Source organism: Lepidochelys kempii, chromosome 3, assembly GCF_965140265.1.
Source record: "Lepidochelys kempii isolate rLepKem1 chromosome 3, rLepKem1.hap2, whole genome shotgun sequence".
NCBI lineage: Eukaryota > Metazoa > Chordata > Testudines > Cheloniidae > Lepidochelys > Lepidochelys kempii.
Genome location: NC_133258.1, coordinates 12,081,495 through 12,094,168, shown reverse-complemented (window position 1 = coordinate 12,094,168; position 12,674 = coordinate 12,081,495). Strand labels below are relative to the sequence as shown.

At 42.0% G+C, this 12,674-nt stretch overlaps 1 protein-coding gene across 5 annotated transcripts in view; it reads right to left on the bottom strand.

Annotated features, from left to right (window-relative positions):
- Window positions 1–12,674, bottom strand: part of PKHD1 (PKHD1 ciliary IPT domain containing fibrocystin/polyductin) — a 467,199-nt gene that overhangs the window by 28,773 nt on the left and 425,752 nt on the right. The window contains exons 68-69 of one of the 5 annotated variants that reach the window (XR_012157891.1): window positions 8,274–8,358; window positions 6,606–7,056 (exon numbers count right to left, since the gene is read on the bottom strand). The exons of 1 other annotated variant lie outside the window; for it this stretch is intronic. The gene's annotated coding sequence lies outside the window, so the exon portion shown is untranslated. Of the gene's footprint in view, window positions 1–6,605; window positions 7,057–8,246; window positions 8,359–12,674 lie in introns of those variants that run through there. 3 more of the 5 variants (XR_012157892.1, XM_073335718.1, XM_073335705.1) reach the window with 3 other exon arrangements.

The window sequence follows — 12,674 nt, the reverse complement described above, 5'->3', positions numbered from 1 at the left end:
TTAAGCTACTTTTTCACCCAGGTAGAGCTACAACATGCTGTTTAGCAGAGATTCAATCGCCAGTGAAAATCTTCCAAAGCATGTGAGTTTGTTGGGGATTCAACAGTTAAGCTTACATCGGAGAGCAAGAAATGGGAGGGAATGTGAAGCATCAATGATCATTGATCCCCATAAAATGAGAATCTATATGGGGACCAACAAAGCTGGCTCAGGAGAAGGTAAAGTTAAGTACTCTGCATGCTGATCTCATCTGTGACTCTGTGTGTGGGTGGGTGAGTGGCTGTGTGAGAGGGTATGTGTGTGATGGAGAGAGAGAGAGAGAAAGAGTTAAAGAAGAGGGGGTGTGGATTACGCCTCAGTGTTTTAAAGTCATTTGTTTGTCATAAGCCTTAGAGAAAGGAATAGAGGGAGGGAGCGAAAAAGACAGCTGAGGAGGAAGGACATAGTCTGAAAAGATCAGAAATCCTTTCCTCTCTAAGTACTTTCTTAGAAATAACTTTTTAATATATGGTTTCAGAGTAGCAGCCGTGTTAGTCTGTATTCACAAAAAGAAAAGGAGTACTTGTGGCACCTTAGAGACTAACCAATTTATTTGAGCAAAAGCTTTCGTGAGCTACAGCTCACTGCATTTTCTACTATATGCATCCGATGAAGTGAGCTGTAGCTCACAAAAGCTTATGCTCAAATAAATTGGTTAGTCTCTAAGGTGCCACAAGTACTCCTTTTCTTTTTAATATATCTGTACTGATAAAAAATTATATCTGGCAGGGGGAATAAAATCACAGAACAAATTCAGAGTAAGAGCACATGTAAGTATTTTGCTTTGTTCCTAGATGTCTGTGGGGGAAGGAGGGGTTGTGGGATATTTTTCAGTGTGCTTCTATTTTTCCAAGAGTTACTAGTGACTTTGAATGCCTCTGTTTTTCAGTGCCCAAACTGAAGGGGCCTGGTTTTCATAAAGTGCCGAGTACCCGCCTTCTGGAAATCAAGCACCTTTAAGATGCCCCAAGTTGGGCACCCAAAAATTAAACCTCTTGAAATCATTCATCACTTCTGAAAACCTAGCTAGTGTGAGCCTTGTAGAATTAACATTCTTAATTATGGGAGAAAGAGAGGGGAAGGGTGCTCATCCCTCAACAGGAGAGATCCGAAACCGGGATTCTTTCCCACAGAAAATTTTGATGAAAGCAAACAAAAAAAGTCATTTTAATCAAAATTTTTCATAGAAAATTTTGGCATTTCAGCAAAAAACTAAAATCAAACCACAAACTTCATTTTTTGGCTGCAAGTTTTCAGCTGTTGACTATTCAGTGTTTTGAGAAACGAACTGAAAATTTTTGAGAAAAGCAGGTACTTTCTGTGAAAAAAAATCATTTTTGTCAAAAATCCAATTTTTCCTAAAAAAAAAAAAAAAAAGTTTTGATGGACAATTTTCATGCAGCCCTACCCATCAGCTCTGTGTTAAGGTCCTGGCTATGAACTGGAGAGAAGGACTCTCTTAAATCCAGACCGCAAAGAAAAAAATGAAGTGAGGGACCCTGTTAAATCCTTCTTCAAGAATGACCCTTGCCGGTGAAAAAGGAAGGAAGAGAGGCAGAGATCGGAGTTAGAAGGAAGATAAACTCTGTGTAAGAAAAAGGGGTTCTCCAAGGCAATATCCCATTCTTGGGGAGGGAGCGTGGTCTAATGGTTATAGCAGGAGTCTGGAACTCCTGGTTTCTAATTGATTTCTGTGCCTCAGTTTCTTCATCTGTAAAATGGGGATGATGTTACTTAGCCACCTTGGTAAAGTGCTCCAAAATCAATGGGTGAAGAGAGCCAGAAAGTATTATTACTAGCATCCGTTTCATCAGAGGTGACATTAGCTTCTGAGGGAACATCTACACTGGCAGGAAAGGTGTGACTGGGCGTACCATGCTAGCTTTAATCTAGCTAGGATGGGTAACTAGAGTAGTGAAGATGCGGTGGCACAGATTAGCACTAGCAACCAGAGTACAAGCCTGCCAGGGAGCCTGAGTACTTATTCTGGTTACTAGCCCATGCTGAAGCTAGTGTGGCTATATCTAAATTACTATAGTTACCCATGTTAGCTAGATTGAAGCTTGCATGGCTAAGCCTACCCATCCTACACTCACACCTTCCCTTGCAGTGCAGCCATACACCCTGGACCCCATCGGTGAGGCTCAGGCACGGAAGGAGCAGGGAGGTGGTGGGGATGGAGGGAGAGGGAGCAGCCATTCTCTGCTGCATCATGCCCTGAATGCTACAGGCGAGTTAATGGTGGCCCTGTGAGAAGTCTGTGTTCCTGTGCAGCTCCCAAAGGCAGGACAGATACTGCACAGAGGAAAGGTAAGGGCCCTGCCCCCATCTAATTTGTTGTTACACATGATCCAAGGGCAAACAGTAAGGAGGGCTGGAGGTAAAAAGGATGAGGGTTACTGCCACACCATGCTGCAGGTCCCCAGAGTAGGTCTGTGCACTGCATGGTGATTCAGTTGAGGAATTAGTACAGTTAAGAAACATAAAGCTGTAAGACAGGTAGCTGGTTCCAAAAATAAAAAGCCAGGGTTCTGGGTGGCAGAGAAGGCCCTGGGGGCACAGCTGCAGGAGCTGTGCGTTCAAGTCACAAAGGTTCAGATAGGAGTCAGTGCATGGTTCTTCATGGTTGGTCTTGGCCTTTGCAGGTGTCCCAAGAGCTAGGTGGATCCAGTGGCTCTTGGACAATTAGTCCCTTACTGCATCTGAAGGGAAATGGGACAATCTCTTCCCCCAGGCGCGCACACGCACGCACACACATGCCTCCTCAATATAAGAATAAAGAGGAAACTTTACAGGCTTGAGATCTGGGTTGTGGGACTGGGACTTGAGATCTGGGTTGGGTTCATAGCTCTGCAGTACACACTGTATATGACCTTAAGCAAAGCCCTTAATCTCTCTGTGCCTCAGGTCCCCTCTAATCATTTAGGGACAGACAGCACCTCTCGGATGGGGGGAAAGGGTCCATCATCCAGCCACAATGGCAGAGGGGAACATCTTGCTGGCATATCTGCTCCTCAGCAGCACCCTGTCCCTGTCCAGCACAGGGAGCATGTCAGGGGAAAGAAGGAGTGTGGTGGAGCAATTACGGACCTTGCACCAGAAGCATAATTTAGAGCAGCCAGCCACTGTCTAAATCGCCTCAGGGCTGGGGCCAGCTCTGAGATTCTAATGATGCCTCTCCCGGCATGGATTTGAGCTCTAGCACAGGAGAGAACCTAGTCTCTTTGAAGAAATCTCTTGCTATGGAGGACCAGTGCCTGGCTTTTATGGGTCTGAGTTGATTCTCTGAAGGGGAGAAAGGAGCTGTGAAGGGAGATCAGAGCTGTGAAGGGAGAATGGGGAAGTGCATTGCACAAGTGAGTTGTAGAGACTTGTGCTTGAAAGCAGGCACGGCATGGTGTATAACCTTACTTTGCTTAAACAAACGCTCTCATAGGCAAAGATTTTTTTATATATATATTTTTTTCTTTTTACTTTTCCAGGGAGCCTAGAGCTTCCATAAGCAGCTGGCAAATCTGTGTTTTCTCTGTGACATTCAGCAGTAAAGTTCCTTGAAAGAAAAAGGAAGAAGAAACAACAACAACAAAAAACAGAAGAAACCTCATGATTCCCAAGTGACTGAACTGAAATAAACAGAGTCAATGTGGAAACTAGTGTTGATTCCTGCCCTTGGATTCTCACTCACTTTGACCCCATGAATAGCAGCGACATTCCAGAGGGCAGGGCATGAGAGGCAAGAGGAGGCCATGTGAGATGCATGTAGCAATGTGTCTGTTATAAACATCATGCCCTGAAGCTAATATCACAAACCACGTGCTAGTATTTCCACTCAGCTGCCATTAAGACCTTAGTAGTGGTTGATCTTATTTGTTCCCTCTTTATAAGAGCTTAGGAAGTCACCAGCTTACAGGACCACGCACAATTGTTTTCTCAGTGCATATAACTGCACCCAGTTAGGAGAGTACACATCCACGGTAGTGACGGGCTCAAACCAAACACCTGCACCAAGCAATGTGAGGGCCTGTAACGCAAATGAACCCCATCTTTACAAAGGGAAGAATCCAAAACCCAGTTCTGAAAACCTGTGAGTTTTTGGGTGTTGGAAATCTGGATCCAATCTCACAGTCCATGCCAATCTCTAAGCAGTTTAACATATAGGGCAGAGTCTGATTAGTCCCTCCACTGTAACTCTGGAGTGACTCCATTGTGGTTACTGCACTAGTGTAACTGCGATCAGAACTGGGCTCACATTGTGGTAAGTGACAATGAATGACATGCTAAGGTACCAATTCTATTTGCAAAGTAGCTAATGCAGAAACTTGCAGAATATTTGAACTAATCATTTTAACTCTGGTAAATTCAAGAGTGGTGTTTTTTGGGTTTTTTTAAGTTTCAGTACCGTGAGCATGCGTGTAAGTGACTATGCATGTGGGTGGGAATTTCATTTTACATTGATCAGTGACAGGCTGCATGCAGAAGGTTGGGAGGAGCACTGTAAAACTGGATGTTTATCATCTCCAGATTATCTGAGATCTGATATATTTAGAAAGAACCCTTTTTAATTTATATTTAAATGAATTCTCTAGCCTTTGACTACATTTTGTTTACGTGTTAGTGTTGCCAATTCTTGGGATTTTCATTGCGAGTCTCATAGAGATTTGATGTGTTTTTCTTAAATGAAATGAGCCAAACATCAGGGGGTAGTGAGTTCCACACTGGGTCACCATAGCAAAGATTCACTAGCCTGCTGACTTCAGGTGAGATAGTGCAACCCCTATGCACTGGGTGGTAGGTGAGCACAAAAACTGCCAGGCAAAGACTCCAGGAGGAGTTTGTGAATAGAATCACAACTAGTCCCATTCCGAGCTTTATAAATAGGCTTGGAAGGATTCGATTTTTATCTGTCACTGTCGATAAGCGTAGATTTCATTTTACACACACAAACTGAGGAAAAAATATTTCCAGCCATAATAAATAGAAATGTACAGATACGTAAAGTAAGAAAAATGCTACTGAGAACATATTAGAGTGTGATTTAAGACTATTTTACTTTGTATGTTATGACATGCGACGTTGGCAATTAGTGTTTTAACGGTTATGAAGCTTTAACTCTTTGAATCTCAATGCCTACTGTCATTAACTACTTATGGTCTGACCCCCCCACATAACTTCCTGCAATTGTGAAAATTTAAATAGAAAAAATACTATAAAATAAAACACTGATATATACCATCAAAGTTACAAAAAATAAAACAAAAATTGAATTTATAAACCATTAAATGGAATACACCACTTAATAGGCAGCCAATATAAAAAGCCAAAGCAGGCTGATGACGATCACAATATCTCTTGCCCATGAACAATGTGCTGCCGGTTTGGGTCGGCAGTACTGTGTCCAGAACATTTACCTATAATATGTTTTCATGTGTCTATATCTATTTTTTAAAACTCCCACCTATTCTTCATCACTTGATCATAATTTGTGTCATAGTTGTGTCTAGAGATCACAGCTATGATTGGAGCTCTGTTTTACTGGGCACCATGCAGACACCTGGTAAGAGACAATATTTTCCCCCAAGGAGCTTTTAGTCTAATAGACAAGACAAAGAATGAGACAAAAAGTATTCTTGTCCCCATTCTACAGATGGGGAATTAAATTACAGTGAGATTAATCCAACAAAATTCACCCAGCCCTGTGGCAGAGCCAGGAGTTAAACCCAGCACGGTTGAGTCCCTATCAGTGTCTTAACCAGAGGACAATCCTTCCTCTAAAACATCTGCTTTTAGTCCAATTTTTTTTAGAGTGTTCTGAAATGTGTAGGCTTTTTTTAATTTAAATTGAATTCAGCAATGTTTTATTAAACTACCATGGGTTCAGCTCCTGTTGCTACAGTTTCAAGCTGAAAAGACTGAAAATGACCTCTTTTGCTTTACTTATTTTGCCCGCAAGGGCTGGGGGGGAGATACCAGTGAAAGGAGGACACTCAGGCCTAAGAATAGTAGACTATGCTTTATTGAAGGAAGGAAGAACTTACGCTCCAATCTGTGCAGGGAGCCCCTAGGATGCGTGGAGGGGCTGCAGGGGACTCTGGCTGTTCAGGACAGCTGACCAGGCAGGACTCCGCCGCGGGGGAGTCCTCTGTGGCGCTACATTCCCCGGCTTATCTCGGGGTTACATGGGGTCACAGCTGGTTACATTCTTATATATATAATTTATGCTTATTACATAAACTGACTCATTTACAGGCAAAAATATGCTGAGCTATGCTACAATATCTTTTGGCAGGGTCTGTCGGACAAAGTTCATTGAAACTGCCTGCATTCTCCGCTTACATCCAGTCACATACTCAGTCCACCACTTAGCTCCTCGACAATCTTCCGCAACCTTGCCCCTACACTTATAAACCCAATACACACTCACCACTCCTGAATACTTATCAGTCTTATACTTCTGTAATCTTACAATTTAAATCTATTTAATATACATTGATTATCTATGAAATATCAACTTAATTGACCATAATACCAAATAACACAGTGAAAAATGGATGCTAAAATGAATTAATTGGCTACAAATAGAACAAAAATATTAATTTGCCTTGGAAGAGGAATTCTTAAATTTCTGGAGCTGGAGAACGTGGAAGCCCTGATTCTGGGATACTCTGCCTGGCAGGCTGCCCCAGAGCTGGGAAGTTTGAAAACACTGGCTTTGAGTAGCAGAGCAGCCATGCAGCTGGGAACGATTTTCTGACAGAAAACTCAGAATTTTTCCAGCAACATTGACATTTTCTCATGGAAAATTTTAGGGTTTTTTTTTTTTTGTCTAAAAGCAAACTGTTTTGATTTGGATATGATGTTGCCTTGTGGAGTTATAATTTTGCTGCCTTGTCTCCTATGAGCCAAGCTCCATGACCAGACTTCTCCCATCATGCACCATGACCAGGGATTCCATGCGCACCGCCTCCTTTCTCCAAGAGGGAAGAACACGAGAGACTTAGTTCAACCAGGGAGCCCAACCTATAGAAGAGAATGGGAGTATTAGGCACCCAAACTACAATTCCCATGAAGCATCGCAGCAGCACTTCCAAATCAACATTTTAAGTTTTCAAATTTTGACCAAAAAATGGAAATTTTCTGCAGAGGAAAAAAAATTCTTACGAGCTTTACCTACAGCATATATGAAAGCTTCAGCGAGCTGGTCAAGGCAACCAATCATTCTTCTGTCTTAAACAAGCAGCTAAATGTATGAAAGGAGCTTCATCTGTCCCATTAGCCATCAGCTGCCTATCGCCCTAGGCAAAGAGAACATACTGGGGGGGGGGGATTGTTCTATTTTCTTTTTCAGTTGGCTAGTTCCGTTTGAGTCAGTGGCTCAGATTAATTACTAGACGATAAATAACAAAGCATAATAAGAAGCGAGGCAGGGGTGAATCTGATTAGATAAATGAGAACCAACCCAGATTTTCTCCCCAAACTCAGACACGGGTTTTTAATGAAGTTTGAAAAAGCAGAGTTAACTTTCTTTCACTTTTGCTCACCTGTTGGATTTCTGGGCTCAGCCCTCTGAGACACTAGCCAATCTCGATGCCAAAGGCAACAAAACAGAAAGGATTGTCCCAGTGCACTATCCTAGGACTTAGATGGCACAGGTTTGAGTCCCTGCTCTGCCACAAATCACTTAATCTTTCTGTGCCTGTGAAATGGGGATGATAGTACTTCCTTACCTCATAGGAGCAAGTATTGTGAGAATGAAGACTGTGAGGCACTCAGGTGCTAATGAGGGGCATGTAAGTATGTTAGATAGATAGGAGACATTCAGTTCTTTTCAAGCTGAAGTCTATTATATAATTAAGGATGCAGGGAGTCTCTGGGGTTTCCGTGAAATTATTATTTCATATTTGTATTACCGTAGTGCCTAGGAGACTGCCCCCAAAATATTTGCAATCTAATTAGATGACAAGAGACAATAGGTGGATACCAACAGTTGGGGGACCACAAAGAAACAATGAGACAGTATAAGTCAGCATTACAGGCCATGGTCTCAGCACACCAGGAGCCCCACTGATGTCAATTTTGTTGTAGGCATCATGGCAAAGGAGAACTTTAAGGAGGGATTTGAAGGAGGACAATGAGGTGGTTTTCGTGTACAGGGAATGCTTCCTGTGTGTGTGTGTGTGTGTGATTTAATAACTACATGAACAATATAACAGATTAAACTGGCTGCAGAAGCTTACCCAGAGATCCCCTGGAGTCTGCCTGTCTCCAGTTCTCTCCCGAGCTCAGCTCCTCTGAGGTACCTTCTCCACAAGAATGTTCTGGCTGAGATTAAAAGTAGAAGCACAACATTACCTCCAACATGGCTTTCCTCATATTTTTTTGCTGGCCTGCTCCAAAACAGAAAATACCAAAAATCTCTCTGGAAAGTCCATCTCTTGTACAACATCCATCTGATTTTACAGATTCAAGCAGTTTGGATGGTTCCCTTAATGTTTGTTGCCTTAACAATATGAAAGGGAAAACAGTAGGCACTTACCAGCCAAAAGAGTAGCAGATACAGCTGCTAGTGGTAAAATAGCTACTTAAGGGTAGCAGCTGATTGGTTTTGCCAAATTTCAAGGGCCAACACCAGAAAGACATTCTGGGGAAAATGTCCAATGTAAGACAACACGGTGCAGGGAGGAATTAGTAAGACATCACTAAGGAAGATGTTTTTATAGAGAAGAGGTTGTTGGTAGTGTTGCCAACTTGTATGACTTAATTGTGAGTCTGATGGCATTTAGTGATTTTTCTTAAAAGACTCAGCTCCTGGAATCATGTGATTAGGTGAGAATCCTAGCTTGCTTTCAAATGAAAGTTTCTAGCTCTTTTAAATGCCGAGTCAAGTTTCAAAATGTGACGCCACCTCCCCCGCTGCCCACACAAATCAAGCACTGGAAGGAAGGGACAGTTACATGATTCTCGATCACTTGAGGCTGGCAATAATACACCACAATACACCATTAAGATCAAAATCTGAATTGTGGGCACTTATGGAACCAAACCTTTTGAGTTTCCTCTAATAAACTTCCCACTCGCTCTTAGGGGCCCTGCAGCTGCTTTTGCCCTAAAACTGCTCTTTTGTTTTACAGTTACAGGGGGAGATGTGGGAGAGACCAAATTCCCTTTGTCCTTGTCTCCCTCTTCCTTTACCCACTGCCTGAAAAAACTAAATAGACGGAAAATATCTAATGATCTACAAACCCTAAAAATAAAAGGAAAAATGGAATTAAGGACATGTTTTTTTCCACCGCTCTCCCTTGATCATTTTTCTTATGTTTTGCATCCTCTTCCCCAATTCTTCCTCTGTCTTTTGTCATGTTAGGCCCTGATCCAGCTAAGATAACCCTGGGCCTGAGCAGAGCTTCACTGAGGTTCTATGTGAGTGTGAGTGTTAGCCTGTGTAAATCTTTTTGCAGGATCAGGGACTTGGTCTGTGACAGCTTCAAGGCAAGGGCAATGTCATGCTCTGTCTGTATAGCACCTAGCTTGTTCTGAGTATGTAACTCACACATCTCCTGGGTGTGGTGCTCTGTTCCCTCTAGCGGCACCGAGACCACTTCGAAATTAATGAATCTGCTACAGCCCTAGCTAAGAGCCATGTGGCTTTTAGCTCATGCAGTAGAGGTTCACGCATTTAGCTCCAGAGATCCCAGGTTTGATCCCACCCCTTGACGACCAGGGTCTGTCAGTGTTGCAGGTACAGTCACAATATTGAGAATAAACTATCAAACGTGACTTCATCATAGAGTTTGGCTTCAGATCTAAATCTAAACCACCTTCCCCCCCAAACAAAGCTGGAGACATTCTGCATTTTGATTCAGATGCATCACTAAAGAGAATAACTCAAGACATACAATTCAGAGTGAGATACCAACAAAGAGTTGCACTCTGCTGGTCCACTTCAAGCCATTTCTAATTAAGACACACTTAAAAAAATAACTATTCTTAACTTAGCTTGTAACCTAAATGCCAACAAATGAGATGCTGCTGACATTGTTACAGCATCTGCAGAGATACTATCAAGATAACTCATGATCTTGGCTGTGAAACCTCATAGTAGAACCACTCTCCATTTTAATCCATGTGCCCAGATTTCTGGAAGCCTTTAATTAACATGCAGTGGAACAAATTCAGGTAAGTGTAAATGGGTGTCCTTCCTGTTGAAAAAAGAAAAGGAGTACTTGTGGCACCCTAGAGACTAACAAAGTTTCTGAGAGAACTTTAGCTGTTATGTAAATGGTGATGTCAGATGTATCCGATGAAGTGAGCTGTAGCTCACGAAAGCTTATGCTCAAATAAATTGGTTAGTCTCTAAGGTGCCACAAGTCCTCCTTTTCTTTTTTCAGATGTGAGTGAGTCACAAGAGGTGTACATTAACTGGTGTAATTGCACAGACCTGGAATTCAGTAGGTGTGCAAAGTGAGTGTATTTTACACACCAAGGGGGAAGAATGGGAGAAATAAGGGACAGCAGGAAAGAACTAAAAGAGGGTGCAACTTATTACCACACCATTCACAGCACTTCTGGGGCCAAACACGGCCCTGGTGTAAGTGAGTACAACTTCCATTGATTACCAAACAATGCACATTACACAGAGTGCTAAATCAGTGCAAGTAACACTACTTTGCAACTTTCACCTTATTTCTGATCAATTTCCATCCAATATGTAGCTTATACCACCAGGGAGTCAGGCCCTAAATTTCACTATTAAATTAAAAAGCAAGCAGGTTTATTTCCCACCTGTAACAAGTTAAAAATCTGATAAGCCTATACAATGCTGAGTCCCTCCTGACAGTGCAGACTTTCAGAGGAGATATAAAACTAAGGTCCAGACTTTGTGGTCATTAAAGATTCCCCTGGCAACAGTCCGTTTTGCTAAGACTAAGGGGTTAATCCTGGAGCCTTAGCCAAATTCCAACCCATTAACAAGCCACTAGATGTTAACAACTGAGCGAGTAAGGAGTCACTTAGTAAACTAACAAACAATGAGCCTGATGTCGCTCCCAATGGGAAAATTGTCCAGTGGGAGGAAGACTGGGGTTGGTATTTGAGGAGAGTAAAAATTAGGCTTCATGGTGACTTGAAATATGATCATGAAAGCTTGCACCATGGAGCCTTTATCTGAGGATTGCAAAGACTTTTACATATGTTAATGAATTAATTTAGGCTCACAGCACCCCTGTCAGCTAAGGACCTGTTGGTGGTAGTGTTATTTAATTTCTGGATCAGACCCAGAAGTTGAAGAGGTTTCAGACCTGATGTTCCAACTTGTTTAGTAGAGGTCGATGCAAGTTGAGAACTAGGGATCAAAATGTAAATGCTCCCAAAGACTGAGTAAGTTGGGATCCAGAGCTTGAATTCATGACCATTTCCACAGAACACTAGGGGCCCAGAACAGAAAAGATGGTTGAGAAGTGAAAGGACCCCTTCCCTCCTCAAATAAAACTCATTGAAATTATTCTGGTTTTCACAGAAAAACAAAAATGGTAAATGATGTTTTATGCGTGAGAAATATTTAATCAAAAAGCCATTTTTCTTCAGAAATAAAGTTTAGATCCAAAGTTGTCATCCAGTGGTTGTCTTAACCACTCATTGGAACATCCCACACAGGTTTACACACATACTTAACTTGATGCACTGTCAGTTCCTAAGAGCTAGGCGCCTAAATACTTTTGAGGACCTGGGCCCTCATGTGCATAAGTCCTTCCCGGAATATGGCCTAAATTTGGAGGTTGGTTCTGAAGAATTAAAATTGGGCTGACAGAGATTGGCAACTCCAGAGCCCCCTGATCTCTTTTTTGCCCATTTCATCCAACCCACATAGCCATTAATAGGTAACGAGTTTAGTTGATGGTGAACATTTTTATGATGGCCCCCACAATATTTTAGTGTCCACCTCGTCCCAGTGATAACTTTTCACTGTGCCTTTGTGACATTTTCTTGTTGTCTATCATTATTTGTTTGGGCCCGAACCAAACCCCAGAGCCAAACAGCCTCAAACCACAGGTGCTAGGGCTTGATCCTGGAAGTGTTACACACTACCGTGAGATGCTTAGCACTAGAACTGTTTGAAAATTGTCAAGTGGGATTTTTTTTTCATTGAAAAATTGCCTTTTTTGAAAAGGGAAATTTTCATAATTTTTTAAGAATTCTTTTGTCTAAAAAAAATTGTGTTTTTGTCTTTTCAGGGTTGTTTTTCCTTTCCCCCCTACTTTTTCTCCCCTCTTTTCAGTGGCACAGTATTAAAAAAGAGGAAAAGAAAGCTTGGGTCAAATGAGGAACAATATTTAAAAACTGAAATCTGGCAGTTTTTAAAAATGTAAATTTTCAAACCGGGACATTTTTCTCTTACAATGTCCCTGGAAGTGTTTGGATGAATCATTCCTTTTTGAAACCCGTGGAACAACAACAACGAAATCATTCTGACTTTTTTTTTTAAAATTTAATGTGAAAAATCGTTATCGTTTTCTGGACAGCTCTGCTGAAACCCCGCAGCCCCAGCCAGCGTCTGTGGGAGCTGGCACATTCCACAGAAGAGCTCAGCAGCATGTGGCAGGATTGAACCCTATGTCAGTAAGTTAGCCATTCCCTCTGTT